This window comes from Camelus dromedarius, chromosome 9 (genome assembly GCF_036321535.1).
Source record: "Camelus dromedarius isolate mCamDro1 chromosome 9, mCamDro1.pat, whole genome shotgun sequence".
NCBI classification, from domain to species: Eukaryota; Metazoa; Chordata; class Mammalia; order Artiodactyla; family Camelidae; genus Camelus; species Camelus dromedarius.
The window spans coordinates 22,330,062-22,347,409 of record NC_087444.1 but is presented as its reverse complement, the minus strand read 5'-3'; the positions used below and the strand labels follow the sequence as shown (position 1 = coordinate 22,347,409).

General features: G+C 38.5%; 1 non-coding gene across 1 annotated transcript; it reads right to left on the bottom strand.

Moving 5' to 3' along the window:
* Positions 1–272: 272 nt before the first annotated feature.
* LOC116155070 (small nucleolar RNA SNORA62/SNORA6 family) lies at positions 273–426 on the bottom strand. Its single transcript, XR_004139097.1, has one exon. It is a non-coding gene; the product is annotated as a small nucleolar RNA SNORA62/SNORA6 family (small nucleolar RNA).
* Positions 427–17,348: the final 16,922 nt, after the last annotated feature.

Genomic DNA, 17,348 nt, shown 5'->3' with positions numbered 1-17,348 from the left:
CCTGGAGCTCACTTGGCCTGTATCCAAGGACCCTTTGTTTCTGATGGGTCTCACCCACACTGCACATCCTTTTCTTTGCGAGGACGGCATGGTGCCATGATAGGCATGTTTATCACTGTGTTTTTCATTCGCTTTTCCTGATGACTAGGGAGATTGAGAATTCTTGTGTATGTATTGGCATTTGCATCATTTCTTCTTTGGTAAAGTGTTAAGTGTTTTGCCCATTTTTTTAGTTGTCTGTTATCTTTCTTTCTTTCTTTTTTCTTTTTCATACTTGTAGCAAGTATTACTATCAGACTCCACTCATTGTGCCAGAGACAGTTGTGGTGGTAGCGAAAAACTTGTCCCTCATGTAGCACACTGCCTACACTTGTGACTTCATCAGCCAACCAGTGGCCTCAACTCCAAGCTCTAACAATGCGCGGTCTATGGTGTTTTCTTATTAAAATATTTTCTCTCATTCTGTGAGCTGCCTTTCACTCTACTATCTTAATGAACAGAAGTTCTAATACTAGTTTAGCCTAATTATTTTTTTCTTTTATGGCTAGTACTTTTGGTAACATGTTTAAGAAATCTTTGCCTGCCCCAAATTATGAAGATATTCAAAGTTTTATTCTAAAAGCTTTATTGTTTTATATTTCCCATTCAGGCCTGCAGTCCATTTGGAATTGACTTGGGAGCATGATATGAGAAAGGGCTTAAGAGTTTCTCTTTCTTTCTTTCTTTCTTTTTTTTTTAAAGCACCATATGTATACCCAGTTGACCAGCACCATTTATTGAAAAGATATGCTTTTCCCATTCTCCTGGGTGTGATGAAGGACTGGGATCAAGGCCTTGGGTTGCAGCTTTTATGACTTAAAAACTAGAACTTGATTTGCTCTCTCAACATTCTGCCAGCATTGATCACTGTAAACATTTGACTGTTATGCAACTGGTTTCCCTCTAACTTTTCAGGGAGCCAGGCTGTAGGGGGAATAAGTCTCAGACAAGTTAACTTAAATTCTCCAAATAAATCTTCACATTTACCCATTTACCCCAAGTAGGGGATTCAGTTATTACCTTCATGAGGAAATAGAATTTCAGGGAAATTAAGTAGCTTGTAAAAGTTTCCACAGCAGTGGAGACAGAATTCAACCCAAGGACATTCTGACTCCAGAACCTGAGTTTTAAGTCTCTTTAAGATTTCCAATTTCTCTACATACTCACCAAGAGTTGTCTTTCTTTTCTTTTTTTTTTTTTTAATATTAACCATCCAAATAGGTGTGAGATGATGATATCTCATTGTGGTTTTGGCTTTCCTTTCCCTAACGATTCTTGACCTTGATTGAACATCTTTTCATATATCTGTTGTCCAAGTGTATGTCTTCTTTGAAGACGTCTATTCAAGTCCTTAGCCCATTTTTCAATTTTTTAAACATTTTTTATTGAGTTATAGTCATTTTACAATGTTGTGTCAAATTCCAGTGTAGAGCACAATTTTTCAGTTATACATGAACATACATACATTGTCACATTTTTTTTCGCTGTGAGCTACCACAAGATCTTGTATGTATTTCCCTGTGCTATACAGTATAATCTTGTTTATCTGTTCTACATATGCCTGTCAGTACCTACAAATTTTGAAATCCCATTCTGTCCCTTCCCACCCCTCCGCATGGCAACCACAAGTTTGTATTCTATGTCTTTGAGTCTGTTTCTGTTTTGTATTTATGTTCTTTTTTTTTTTTTTTTTTTTTTTAGATTCCACATATGAGCAATCTCATGTGGTATTTTTCTTTCTCTTTCTGTCTTACTTCACTTAGAATGAAATTCTTAAGGAACATCCATGTTGCTGCAAATGGCCTTATGTTGTTGGTTTTTATGGCTGAATACTATTCCTTTGTATAAATATACCACATCTTCTTTATCCAGTCATCTCTTGATGGACATTTAGGCTCGTTCCATGTCTTGGCTATTGTAAATAGTGCTGCTGTGAACATTGGGGTACAGGTGTCTTTTTGAAGTAGGCTTCCTTCTGGATATATGCCCAGGAGCAGGATTCCTGGGTCATATGTTAAGTCTACTCCTAGTCTTTTGAGGAATCTCCAAACTCTTTTCCACAGTGGCTACACCAAACTGCATTGCCACCAGCAGTGTAGGAGGGTTCCCTTTTCTCCACAGCCTCTCCAGCATTTGTTATTTGTGGATTTTGAATGATGGCCATTCTGGCTGGTGTGAGGTGATACCTCATTGTAGTTTTGATTTGCATTTCTCTGATAATTAGTGATATTGAGCATTTTTTCATGTGCCTATTGATCACAGAAAACTGTAAACCATTGGTGAAGGAAATTAAAGAAGGCTTTAAAAAAAATGGAAAGATATCCCATGCTCCTGGATGGCAAGAATCAATATTGTTAAAATGGTCACACTGCCCAAGGCAATCTACAGATTTAATGCAATCCCTATCAAATTACCCAGGACATATTTCACACAACTAGAACAAATCATAATAAAATTTATAAGGAACCACAAAAGACCTAGAATTGCCAAAGCATTACTGAAGAAAAAGAAAGAGGCTGGAGGAATAATTCTCCCAGACTTCAGACAATACGATAGAACTACAGTAATAAAAACAGCATGGTATTGGTACAGAAATAGACATATAGACCCATGGAACAGAATAGAGAGCCCAGAAATGAACCCACAAACGTTTAATCAACTAATCTTCGACAAAGGAGGGAAGAATATACAATGGAATAAAGACAGTCTCTTCAGCCCATGGTGTTGGGAAAACTGGACAGCAGCATGTAAATCATTGAAGCTAGAACACTCCCTTACACCATACACAAAAATCAACTCAAAATGGATCAAGGACTTAAACATGAGACAAGATACAATAAACCTCCTAGAAGAAAATATAGAAAAAACATTATCTCAAATACATCTCAAAAATGTTCTCCTAGGGCAGTCTACTCAAGCAATAGAAATAAAAGCAAGAATAAACAAATGGGACTTAAACTTACAAGCTTCTGCACAGCAAAGGAAACCATAAGTAAAACAAAACGACAACCTACGGAATGGGAGAAAATTTTTGCAAACGAAACCGATAAAGGCTTGATCTCCAGAATATATAAGCAGCTCATACAACATAATAAGAAAGAAACAAACAACCCAATTCAAAAATGGGCAGAAAACCTAAGCAAGCAATTCTCCATTTTTCAATTTTTTAAAAAAAAATCATTAAATTATAGGAGTTCATTATATATTTTGGAAATTAACCCCTTATCAGATACATGGTTTGCAAATACTTTTTTTCCCATTCCACAGGCTGCCTTTTAAGAACTTATGGCTTCTTTTGCTTTGCAGAAGCTTTTTCATCTGAGGTAGTGATACTTGTCATTTTTGCTTCTGTTGACTATGCTTTGGTGTCATAGCCATGAAATGACTGCCAAGATCAATGTCATGAAGCTTTTCTCTTATATTTTCTTCTTGGAGTTTTATTATTTTAAAGTGAGTTTAACTCTTTAAACCATTTTGAGTTCAATTTATTTGTGTATGGTATGTGTCCAATTTCATTTTTTTATATGAGGATATGCAGTTTTCTTAATACCATTTGTTGAAGAGACTGTCCTTTCCCTGTTCTATATTCTTGGCATGCTTGTGTAGGATAAGTTGACCATATAGGTGTGTATTTATTTCTGGGCTTTTATTCTGTTCCATTGGTCTATGTCTGTCTGTCTGGCAGAGCCACACATACACACAAAAAAGATAACAAGTATTGATGAAGATATGGAGAAATTAGAACACTTGTACACTGTTGGTTGGATTGCAAAATAGTGAAGCCACTATGGACAACAGTATAGAGCTTCTTGTAAAAATTGTAACTAGAACTACCATATAATCCAGCAATACCACTTCTGGATATATATCCAAAAGAACTGAAATCAGGATCTCGAAGAGATATTAGCACTCTGATGTTCATTGCAACACTATTCACAGTAACCAAGATATGGATATGACCTAAATGTCCAGAGACAGATGAATGGATTAAAAATTTTTTTGTATATACATACAATAGCATATTATTCAGCCTTAAAAAAGAAGAAAACACTGAAATATGCAGCTGCATGGATGAACCCTTGGGGACATTATGCTAAATGAACTAAGCCAGTCACAGAAGGACGAATACTGCGTGATTCCACTTCTATGAGATATCTCAAACAGTCAAACTTATAGAAACAAAGAATAAAATGGTGGTTGCCAGAGGCTGAGGGCAAGGTGAATAGGGAGGTGCTAATCAATGGGTTAAAATTTAAGTTACACAAGATGAATAATTTCTAGAGATCTGCTATACAACACTTTGCCTATAGATAACAATCTTATATTGTACATTTAAACATTTATCAAGAGGGTAGATAACATGTTAAGTGTTCTCACCAAAATAAAAGAAATTACAAGAAAAAATAAATCTCAGTGCACACAGTCTCTGATAGATCCAAAGAAGATCAGAGTTAGACCCTGAAAGTTATATGGCTTGGTGATTTTCACACTTATTTTGAAAAATTAAAAGGAGTTACACTTCAGCACCTCACTCTGAGGAGGGGATGAATACCAGGAGGTGGGGATATTTAAGAGCCCATACAGAGGCTGCCTACCGCAAACCCATACTGTCTCTCTTTCTATAGTCCCTATCTTTGTGTATGGAACTACAGTCTTTCCAGCTGACCCATCCAGAATCTTGAGAATAATCCTCATTTTTCTCCTTCCCCTACTCTTCTGCCCAATACTATTTGATATCCTAACCCAAATCAATTTTATCTTCAAATTTTTTTAAAAATTATTAGCTCCTCTCAAGTCTCACTTCTCTGTTAACAATACTGGCTCTCTGTGTGTGTATGTGTGTGTGTGTGTGTGTGTGTGTGTGTGCACGTGCGTGCATGCTTACTGTATGCTACTAGGCTGAGTAGAAGCACCATGATGTCAGGGGCTTAAGTGTGTCCTATTTACTGAGGTGTCCCCAGTTCCTAGCCCAGTATTTGTTTTGGGACACCGTGGACATTCCATAAATATTATTAAATAAATGAAGGATTGAGTTCCAGACACAGTTTTTTGGGCTGTTTACATACATTACTGTTCAGTCCTCCCATCCCTATGAAGTAGGCATCATCCTCATTCTGGATGAGGAACTGAGGTATGGAAGTGAAATGATTTGCCTGAGTTTATGCAGTGAGGAAGCACCATATATAACAATATACTTTAATGTGCATTATAACTGTGAAGCACTCTGCAAATGTGAGTGGTTACCATTATTATCTTTTGCTCTTGTTTTGAGCCTCTTCGCCTTCCCAGCTTTCTCCCAATTCACTCATGCTTCATAAGGAGACAGGAGGAAGCACAATTCCAAGAAAAGGAGGGAAAGTAATAATATGAAATGACTGCCAAGGGATCTGAGCAATGGATTCAGCAGGCCGCATCAGCCCCGCTCACCAGGGTGGCCATCCCCTGACTGGGATCCCGGGCCCACCACATGCTACTTTACAGGCTGAGAGCAGCGATGACACAATTTAGTGTTGGTGTTCTGCCTCATTGAAGACATGGCATTGTCATTATTCATTTTGGAGAAGAGCCTGCAGTGCAGAAAGAAATCATGTCAGACAGAAAGGGAGAGTCTTTCAACATAGCATTCCGTCCTGAGGGAAAGAGATGGACAGAGAGAGAAAAGAGCCAGAACAAGTGGGTGGTACTGACTTCTGACTCCACCCCTCAGAGGCATCACACCGGATCATGAGCTGTCATCCTCCGCCCTGTGAAGGAGCAGTGGGGAAGGGATACTTTCCATTGTTTCAATGATTTACAGTTTACAAATATACGTCTTATCTCCTAATCCCCATGAGTGATCATAAAGAATGCAGGTCAGCTAAAATTATTCTCGTTTTACAGTTTAGGATTCTGAGGCTTTTCAAGTTCCCATTGTATTGAGAGAATTATTTATTTTTTATTTATTCTGGTAAATATGAAGTCAAATGTATTGAGCGCCTTTTTCCAGATACTTTCATGTATTATTTTATGAGCTGCTCACAATAAAACTATCTGGCATTACTGTTATCACCATTTTACAGATACGGGAATTACAGCTGAAAGAAATAAAGTGTCTTGTCTAAAGGTATGCTGCTAGGAGATGGTAGAATGGGGTTTAGAACCCAAGTCTTCTAATTCTCTATGTCCAACATTCTTTCCAATAAGCAAATGATATACTTAGAGTAAGTCTGAAATTAAAAGTCTGGTGACCTAAAAGAAAGAGAAGAAAGTAGAAAATGAGGAGTTCAGGAAGGATTAGACAGACGGAAACAGTATGCGGATGGGAAAGGAGAATGTTTCATTTAAGGATGCACTGAGATCTCCAAAAGGCTTTCTATATTTGGAGTTTAACCTCTCAAGAGGAGACAGAATGATACTCTCGGATAAAGCATGAAGGAAGTCACCTGGGTTCTGTTGCCTGGGCCTTGAGTGGTGAATTTCAGAGGAATCTCAGTCCCAAAGAGATCTCCATGGAACATAAGGCCATGAGAACGACTTGCCAAGGATCCCTGCAATACACAAGATGAAACGTACCTTGGGTTGACTGTCCTCACAGCCAAAGGTGAAAGGATGGGCGGTTACTACGCCATTTATAGTGCTTGTGTTTACCAGATAATTTAGGGTCTAATTCTTCCCTTGCTTCATCCCCCAACTTTTTTTCATTTTCTTTAAAACTAGCCCAAGAAAAGCCTGCACGGAGAGATTTTTTTCTGTTTCCAGACATTTTTAAACCCCAGGGAAGACAGAGAGAACTTGTTCAGACTCCTAGGACCCTAAACTATAAGTGAGAAAATAAAACAGCTGGTCTAAACATAATCCTGTGTTCGAAGCTAAGCAAAGGCCAAAGTAAAAAGCTTTTAAAGTCAAATCTCTCAGTGCACTCCAGCTCAAAAACATCCCAGCGGGTGATTCTAAAGTCTCCAAAAATATTTGCTGCAGGCTTGAAATCAAGTCTGTGAATTTGTTGCTTGAACCTGTAATGATGGAAGAATTTTTAAGCTACCGGGCCTGTGTGGTCAAACCTTCTCCTAGCTCAACGCCTCTCACTAAGGGACTCCAAAGACTCTGTCTTTTCCTTAATTCACTGTCACAGCCCCTGGGGGTGAAAGATGATATCCTGCCCCCATTTACCTAAGAGGAAATTGAGACGTGAGGCCATTAAACCGCACGAGGCCACACAGCAAGTCCACTGGAGAGCCAAGCCCAGACCTCCCTTCTCAGCTCACACTTTCAGCCACACGCTCAGACCAAAGCTCAGCTGTATTCACTCCAGAAAGGGGAACTTAAACTCCGCTTTCACTTGAATCTCTCTTCTAGCCCACTCTTTTATGTATTGCTTCTTTAGCTTTTCTGGACAAATTTATCTGACCAGTAAAGGGTTTTATCCATTTCCTGACCACCAGCAACATGCTAGGTGCTGGGTTAGGACTTAGAGTGTGTTATGGGCTGAGTTTTTCCTCCCTCAGTATCTTAGAATGTGACTATTTGGAGACAGTTTTTAAAGGGGTGATTTAAGTTAAAGTGAGGGTTGATCCTCATCCAATATAACTGGTATTCTTATTAGAAGAGACATAGACACGTGGAGAGAGGGAAGACCACAGAAAGACACGGGGAAAACAGCAATCCACAAGCCAAAGAGAGGGGCCTCAGAGGACACCAACGCTGCTGACACCTTGATCTGAGACTTCTAGGCTCCAGCGCTGTGGGAGAATAAGTTTCGGTCACATAAGCAGCACGTTCCGGGGCACTTTTTTATGGTAGTGCTAGCGACTGCTACTGAGGGTGTAGTATTACAGTCGCAGGAGGAAACGTGCACGGGAAGGAAGCATTGCCCAGATAACCCAGATTGAAAGGAATGCCATTCTTCAGTGTCATTTGGGCCCAGAGTCACTCTTAGGGTAGTGACAGCTTAGACTACGTTTTAATTTTTGTATAAGGTTAGAAGAACCTTTGACAAAGATTTGAAGGAAAAAGAAGTCCCCAGGGTGATAGTGGTGTGAACGGATGTGGTCTGTGCGATGAAGACTTCAGGAGTGGATGAAGTTCGTTGTGTCTCAGAAGGCTGGTGTGTCTCCTCTCTCACACTTCAGATGACGGAGAATCGATGTTTACAGCTGCTGCTCGTGAGTGGGCATGGGTGTAAGGTTTTCGGGGTAGGTGCTACTATTTTTTTTGTTGTTTGTGTTTTGTATTTTAACTGAAGTATAGTTGATGTATAATATGTAACTTAAAAGTACACAATTTAGTGATCCACAATTTTTAAAGGTTATACTCTATTTACAGTTCTTATAAAATATTGGATATATTCCCTATATTGTACAGTATATCCTTGTAGCTTATTTTATATCTAATGCTTTGTACCTCTTACTCCACTACACCTGTAGTGTCCCTCCTCCTCCCCTCTCGCCACTAGTTTATTCTCTTCTGTATGTGAGTCTGCATCTTTTTTGTTCTATTCTAGTTTTCAGATTCCACATATAAGTGATATATGGTATTTCTTTCTATGTCCGACTTACTTCACGTAGCATAACACCTTCCAAGTCCATCCATGTTGCTGCAAATGGCAAAATGTAATTCTTTTTTATGGTTGAGCAGTATTCCATTGTGTGTGTGTGTGTGTGTGTGTGTGTGTGTATATCTCCCCCACATCTTTTTTATCCATTCATCTGTTGATGGACACACACCTAGGCTGCTTCCATATCTTGGCAATTGTAAATAATGCTACTGTGAACATTGGGATTCATGTATCTTTTCAAATTCATTTTTGGTTTCTTTTTTTTTTTTTTCTTTTTTTGGATATATACCCAAGAGTGGAACAGCTGGGTCATATGGTAGTTCTATTTTTAGTTTTTTGATAAACCTCTATATGATGTTGTTTTCCTTAGTGGCTGCACCAGTTTACATTCCCACCAGCAGTGTAGAGGAGGCCCCTTTTCTCCACATCCTCAGCAGCATTTGTTATTTGTGCTCTTTTTGACGATAGTCATTCTGACAAGTGTGAGGTGATATCTCACTGTGGTTTTGATCTGCATTTCCCCGATGATTAGTGATTTTCATGTGCCTGTTGGCCATCTGCATTTCCTCTTTGGAAAAATGTCTATTCAGTTCTTCTGCCTATTTTTAGAACCGAGTTGTTTGTTTTTCTGATGATGAATTGTATGAGCTGCTTTTATATGTTGGCTATTAACCTCTTATCAGTCATAGTATTTGCAAGTATTTTCTCCTATTCAGTACGTTCTCTTTTCATTTTGTTCAGTGATTTCCTTTGCTATGCAGAAGCTTTTAAGTTTAATTAGACCAACTTGTTTATTTTTGTTTTTATTTCCTTTGCTTTAGGAGACAGATAAAAAATACTGCTATGATTTATGTCAAAAAGTGTTCTGTCTATGTTTTCCTCTAGGAGTTTTAGACTTTCCAGTCTTACATTAAGGTCTTTAATCCATTTTGAGTTTATATTTGTATACAGTGTTAGAGAAAGTTCTAATTTCATTCTTTCACATGTAGCTGTCAGTATTCCCAGCACCACTTATTAAAGAGACTGTCTTTTCTGTATTGTATATTCTTGTCTCCTTTGTCTTAGATTAATTGACTATAGGTGTGCAGGCTTATTTCTGGACTTTCTATCCTGTTCTATTGATCTTTTTTTTTTTTGTGCCATTACCATACTGTTTTGATTACTGTAGCTTTGTAGTATATTCTGAAGGCAGGGAGCATGATTCTTCTAGCTCTGTTCTTTTTCAAGGATTGCTTTGGCTATTTGGGGTCTTTTGTGTTTCCATACAGATTATAAAAATTACTTGTTCTAGTTCCATGAAAAATACCATTTGTATTTTGGTAAGAATTACACTGGATCTGTGTAGCCTTGGGTAGTATGGCCATTTTAAGAATGTTAATTTTTCCAATCCAAGAACATGGTATATCTTTCCATCTATTTGCATCATTGTCACTTTCTTCCACCAATGTCTTACGCTTTCCAAGTACTGGTCTTTTATCTCCTTAGAAAGGTTTATTCCTAGGTATTTTACTCTTTTTGATGCAGTGGTAAATGGGATTGTTTCCTTAATTTTCTTTTCTGATAGTTCATTGTTAGTGTATAGAAATGCAACAGATTTCTGTGTATTAATTTTGTGTCCTGCGATTTTACTGAATTGATGAGCTCCAGTAGTTTTCTGGTGGTGTCTTTAGGATTTTCTATGTATAGTATCATGTCATCCCCAAACAGTGACAGTTTTACTTCTTCTTTTCCAGTTTGGATTCCTTTTATTTATTTTTCTTGTCTGATTGCTGTGGCTAGGATTTCCTATACTATGTTGAATAAAAGTGGTGAGAGAGGGCATCCTTGTCTTGTTCCTGACCTTAGAGGAAAAGCTTTTCAGCTTTCACCACTGAGTATGATGTTAGCTGTGGGCTTGTCATATATGGCCTTTATTATGTTGAGGTATGCTCCCTCAATTCCCACTTTCTGAAGAGCTTTTACCATAAATGGATGTTGAATTTTGTCAAAAGCTTTTTCTGCATCCAAGAGGTGACCATATAGTTTTTATTCTTCCGTGTGTTAATATGGTGTATTATATTGATTTGCAGATACTGAAAATCCTTGCATCCCTGGGATAAATCCCACCTGATCATGGTGTATGATCCTTTTAATATATTATTGGATTCAGTTTGCTAATATTTTGTTGAGAACTTCTGCATCTATGTTCATCAGTGATATTGGTCTATAACTTTCTTTTTTTTTGTGAGATCTTTGTCTGGTTTTTGTATCAGGTAATGGTGGCCTCATAGAATGAGTTCAAAAGTGTCCCTTCCTCTGCAATTCTTTGAATAGTTTGAGAAAGATAGGTGCTAACTCTTCTCTAAATGGTTGGTAGAACTCACCTGTGAAGCCATCTGGTCCTGGACTTTAGTTTGTTGGGAGTTTTTACATTACTGATTCAGTTTTGCTACTGGTAATTGGTCTGTTCATATTGTCTGTTTCTTCCTGGTTCAGTCTTGGGAGTTTGTACCTTTCTAAGAATTCGTCTGTTTTTTCTAGGTTGTTCATTTTAGTGGCATACAGTTTCTGTGGTGTTAGTTGTAACCTATCCTTTCTCATTTCTGATTTTATTGATCACAGAGGACAGAGACTTGATGCTTACAACTGCTGTTCTTGAGTGGCACAGATTTAGGCCTTTTGGGGGTAGGTGCTACTATTAATATCCTTTCACAGATGAGGAGACTGAGGCTCAGAGAGATCAAGCAAACTGCCGTAGGTCATACAGGTGGCAAAGCCAAGAATAAAACTCAGGCAGCTGGCTTCAGAAGCAAGATGGAAGAATTAAGTTATACCCAGACCTGGATAAAGCAGAGAGGATGCTGTGGCAAAGTTGTATTTTTCCCCATTACATAAGCAAATGTTTGCATATAATGAAGATAAAAGTTATCACCACTAGAGAGTAAGATAGAAGGGGACCAAGTGATGCTTGAAAATTAGGAAAGATATTTAGATGGATCCTGTGCTGTATATAACTTAATATTAGCTCTTAGGTTTGTATTGGAAAGAATGTAACACAGTGATTAAAAGCATGAGCTCTGAAGTAAACAAACAGCTGAAACTAGTGTATGCAGGAGGAGAGAAGACTAAGAGCTGAAGAAACATACACTTTTTTTTTTTCTTTTCGGTGGCTTTTTTAACTGAAGTACAGTGAGTTACAGTGTGCCAATTTCTGGTGTACTGCACAATGTCCCAGTCATGCATATACATACATATATTCATTTTCATATTCTTTTTCATTAAAGGCTATTACAAGATATTGAATATAGTTCCCTTGCTAGACAGAAGAAACTTGGTTTTTTAAAATCTATTTTTATATTCAATGGCTAACATTTGCAAATCTCAAACTCCCAAATTTATCCCTTCCCACCTCCTTTCCTCCGGTAATCATAAGATTGTTTACTACGTCTGCAAGTCTGTTTCTGTTTTGTAGATGATTCACTAGTGGCCTCTTTGTTTCCTTTTTTTTTTTTTTTTTAAGATTCCACATATGACATATGAGTGAAATCATGTGGTATTTTTCTTTCTCTTTCTGGCTTACTTCACTTAGAATGATGATCTTTAGGCCCATCCATATTGCTTAACATGACATTATTTTATTCTTTTTTATGGCTGAGTAGTATTACACTGTATAACTATACCAGAACTTCTTTATCCAGTCATCTGTTGATGGACATTTAGCTTGTTTCCATGTCTTGACTATTGTATAGAGTGCTGCTATGAACACTGGGGTGCATGTATCTTTTTGAATTAGAGTTCCCTCTGGATATATGCCCAGAAGTGGGATTGCTGGATCATATGGTAAGTCTATTTTTAGTTTTCTGAGGAATCTCCATATTGTTTTCCACAGTGGCTGCACCAAACTACATTCCCACCAGCAGTGTAGGAGGGTTCCCTTTTCTCCACACCCTCTCCAGCATTTATCGTTTGTGGACTTTGGAATGATGGCCATTCTGACTGGTGTGAGGTGATACCTCGTTGTAATTTTGATTTGCATTTCTCTGATAATGAGAGATGTTGAGCATTTTTTCATGTTCCTATTGGCCATTGGTATGTCTTCATTGGAGAATTGCTTGTTTAGGTCTTCTGCCTAGTTTTGGATTGGGTTGTTTGTTTTTTTGCTATTAAGTTGTATGAGCTGTGTATATATTCTGGAAATTAAACCTCTGTCAGTCTAATCATTTGCAAATGTTTTCTCCCATTCTGTAGGTTGTTGATTTATTTTGCTTATGGTTTCCTTTGCTGTGCAAAAGCTTGTAAGTTTAATTAGATCACATTTGTTAATTTTTGCTGTTATTTCTGTTGCCTGGGTAGACTGCGCTAGGAGAACATTGCTAAGATTTATGTCAGAGAATGATTTGCTTATGTTTTCTTCTAGGAGGTTTATTGTAGCTTGTCTTATATTTAAGTATTTAAGCCATTTTGAGTGTATTTTTGTGTATGGTGTGAGGGAGTGTCCTAACTTCAGTGATTTACATGCTGTTGTCCAGTTTTCCCAACACCACTTGCTAAAGAAATAGTCTTTTCTCCATTGTATAGTCTTGACTCCTTTGTTGAAGATTAATTGACCATAGGTCTGTGGGTTTATTTCTGGGCTCTCTATTCTGTTCTTTGATCCATATGTTTGTTTTTATGCCAATGCCACAGTTTTGATGACTGTAGCTCTGTAGTGTTGTTTGAAGTCTGGGAGGGTTATTCTTCCAGCTTCCTTTTTTTTTTTTTTTTTTTTTAACATTGCTTTGGCAACTCTGGGTCTTTTGTGATTCCATATAAATTTTAGGATTATTTGTTCTAGTTTCTGTGAAAAAATGTCATGGGTAATTTGATAGGGATTGCATTAAATCTGTAGATTGCCTTGGATAGTATGGCCATTTTAACAATATGGATTCCTCCAATCCAAGAGCATGGGCTATCTTTCTATTTCTTTAAGTCATCTTTAATTTTCTTATTGTTTTGTCATTGGTCTTCTTGAGATAAGTGGGTGTCCAAGGTTCTGATCTAGAGATAGACAGGTCAGAGGTTGAAAACGTTAACATAATTAAATCTTGCTCAGACCTCCTTCATTGTCAACAGTTGTTTGCATCCTGGTCTTATGGTAATTCCTCCCTCCCTTCTTTGCTTCCTTCCCCCTTCTGCCCCTTCCCCCACCCCCTCCCTGCTTCTCTTCTTCTTTTCCCCCAGAGAGCCAGTTAATCAGAATTTATGTTAATACCAACCTTAGATTATTATAGACCACATAAAAGCTGGTGAATTACTTAGAGGTGAGATGTTGCTTGCGGGTGCCGTGCTTGAACTGGGCTACTCCCTTGCCTGGCATTTGCAGGTGAGAGGAGCCATGGAAACCATGGAGGAAAAGACCTCCTGAGTTTCTGGGATCTCCAGCGTCACGTACCAGCTGATGATCCCTCTTGAGGATGAAGGAGAGAAATTCTGCCCGAGGCCCCAGGAGTAAATCTTTAGGGCTGTGGGTGGGAGTTATGCAGCCCTATCAGGGGTCACAGAGAAGTTGTGACCGACAAAGGAGACTTGGATGCATCTCATCAAGAAGAATCGTCAGAAGGAACAATGGAGGGAGAGCGAGAGGAAGGAAGAGGGGGAGAGTAGAGTGAGGAGGAAACAGTCATAACAACAATGGAATGGGGAGGGGGCAAAAATCTGCGGGGGACTCAGAAGATGAGCTTGAACTCGTAGATGAGATGTCACATTTTTGGGAAGGGGAAAGGGTCTGTTTTGGACAATCTTTAGTGGTGAGTTCTCATGGCAGTACTTCATGGCACAGGTCTAGGCAGTAGTTATGTAACAGCTCAAGCTCCAGGTGAACAGCCCTGTCTTTAATTATGTAAGTGAGAAAGTAATTAGGAAAACCCATGAAATGTAAGAAGTTAATCATCTGTCATCTCTTGTCTGTGGGAGAGTTGAATTAATTGAGATTTCTTGTCTCTACCTTCTATATTGATAAGCTGATCATGTATTTTTTGATAAATGTGCATAATGATACCACACAGGGTACTGTGAAAATTAAGTAATGTTTCCCAAACTTTCCAAATTTAACAATCATATGGCATGTTGTACTTCACAAAAACAAGGGAAAAAAATCACCCCAAAACACAGATTCCTGGGTCCCATCACAGGCCCACTGAATGAGAATGTCCAGGACAGGGGTTAGAGAAGTTAGTTGACAGGAGCCTCAGATGATTCTTATCATTGAGAAATTTGGGGGGAAAATGAGTTAATACATGTGAAAATACCTTACAATTCAGTGACAAGGACATAATTGAAAAAAAAAAGTTGAATGAAAGAACTGTCTGATGACCATAAGCGAACCATTAAAGTTTCTTGGCTCAACTTTCCTCTTATGTATTCAGGGGAGTAGTATTAATACCTATTACCACCCAGAGCTTGGGGGAGGATTAGAGTCTGTTACTGGAAATTGCTCTGAGCTCCCTGGAAGGTAAGTGCTATGTAAACACCAGCTGTTAGGTTTATTGGTTCATTGGAAGTAGGCAGGAAAGGCTGAGAATATTTGTCTCAGAGAGCTGCTCTCTTAGAGTGGTGTGCATAGGTTGTAGCTGTAAGAGATGAGGCGCTGCTGAGAATATGGTCAGGAGGGAAGAACAGGGGCTGCAGTAATGCCCAGCAGCTGAATCTCAAAGCTCCAGGGGCCTGGCAATGACGGGGGCAGATCCATCCCCACTCTGGAGAGCAATAGGTCCTGTCCCATTGACAAATGCTTGCAGGAAGAAAGAATGCTTGGGTTTTCCAGGTGAAATAATCTAGTCCCCAGGCAGAGGATCATTTTTTATGGCCCGGAACGCCCCATTGACAGTTCTCTCTGGGGAGTCTGAAGAGTCATGAGGCTCAAAGACAGGCATTCCAGGGCCTTCGCCCTTCGCCATCAGCAGCACATGATGGAGTCAGCAAAGTTGAGCCGCGGCCTGGGACAGCCTGCCCCAGGTTCTGCAAGGGGAGCTCTTTGCTTCAAAGAAGGTCTGAAAACTTCTAGTGAAGAGGAAGACTGCTCTTGGCAAGTGCTGATCACCGCTGCCTAGGACAGTCACTCTCCCTTCCCTCTGCCAACTTCATCCTTCTTTACTTGCTTCCAAAATCCAACTAAGAGCCTCTGCCTCTGAATACCTCCCCTAATTCTTCCTGCCTTACTTTCCTTCTCTTCTGTAGATTCTATTTAGTTCTTGGAAGAGAGCTAAATATAGTGGCCACAGAACAGTTTAAAAACCACCACTAATCTTAAAAAACCAACCTTCTTGGTTCCATGGTCTTTTTATGTTTTGAGTATTTCAGGAAAAAAAATATTGTCTATTTTTTAAATCTAAGATTGTGTGTTTCACTTTTTTTGATTATTAACAAATCGTATGAACAGGAACATTGTTTTCCACTTTCCTATTGTTCTCTTCTAACATGATAGATTAAGAAGTTCGTTCTTAATTATATAGAAAGGGTCATGATGTGGGTTTACCCCTAAGTACCAGATAATTAAGAAGTAGAATGTTTAGAACTTGTTGTTTAGTTCAGTCTGATATTACACTGCATATTTCCATACGTTTCTGTACCAGCTAGGAGATGGAGAAAAACTACCAGAAACATGCTATGGAGTAGACAGAATCCGTGGTGAAAATGTAATTGGAAGTGTATGCTGGTCTTGGAAAAGTCATAAGATGAAAAGTTCACTTGAATATCAAGAATTACTGGTATCAGGGCACGGTTGTTTCCTCTGGGAATCTTATAATAATAAATAATTTTAAAATATAGGAAGTAATTCCTATTCACTGGAAGAAACATTTTACATATTATCTGGATTTTTCCCAAAGGGTGGAACAGTAATGGAGTAAAATTTACGTTATTCAGAATTTGTGCTTATTTGCCTAGGGAATGATCTGGCATTCACCCTTTCTTTGCTGTCATTAAAGAAGAATTTGAATACAAATGTAATGTGATATGCCTGGAAATATTTAAGAGAAAATATTTTAAAGAAATGTTCACATTTAAAAGTTTATTGTAAATCATCTTTATCTCTTCGTTATGCAAAAATTCTTAGGAACATAAATAATAGTAACTTTGTAAGCCTTATTAGAAGAATACAATCGTGTTCTTTTAAAAGGTGCTACAATTTAACCTTCTCACTATCGAGTTAACCTTCCCCAAATTAGCTTGTCTTTAATGTATTTTCCAGCTCTTCCCAAACTTAGATCAGTGTCATGGCAAATTTGAAGTTGACAGAAATCAAGTAATGACGATAATGGCGATGATGCAAATAACCCAGAGAATTGCTGTGCCTAACCTAATTATGCTTGAAAATTATATTAAGCTTCTTTGCTGATTATCTGATTTCTTTGGGACCTCTAAGACTTTCTAGGATGGCTGATTTATAGGATTAATATAGTAACTCTGGGATTATGTACAGCCTGAAGCCACTATTCTTTATAAAGACTTAGTGAGTTCTGTGAGTCCCAGTGGAGACCCAGTCTGACTCATGTCAAACTGGATGGGAGACTTGTGATAAAGAGGGTGAAGAAGGAAGGGATGTAGATTTCATCATTGCCCAGAATTAGCTCAAGGAGGGATAACTTACAACATGCAGCTAACCAGAGGCACCAAGATCAAAGGCTGACTGCCATGTATCCAGGAAGCCTAGGACTGTGCATGGAAGAAAGAGGAAAGCAGATGTTAAAATCAAAGAAATCTGAAAATGTTTTGGTAAATGGTTCTAAATGGGCCACAGGGGACATTTTCATAGGAAAAG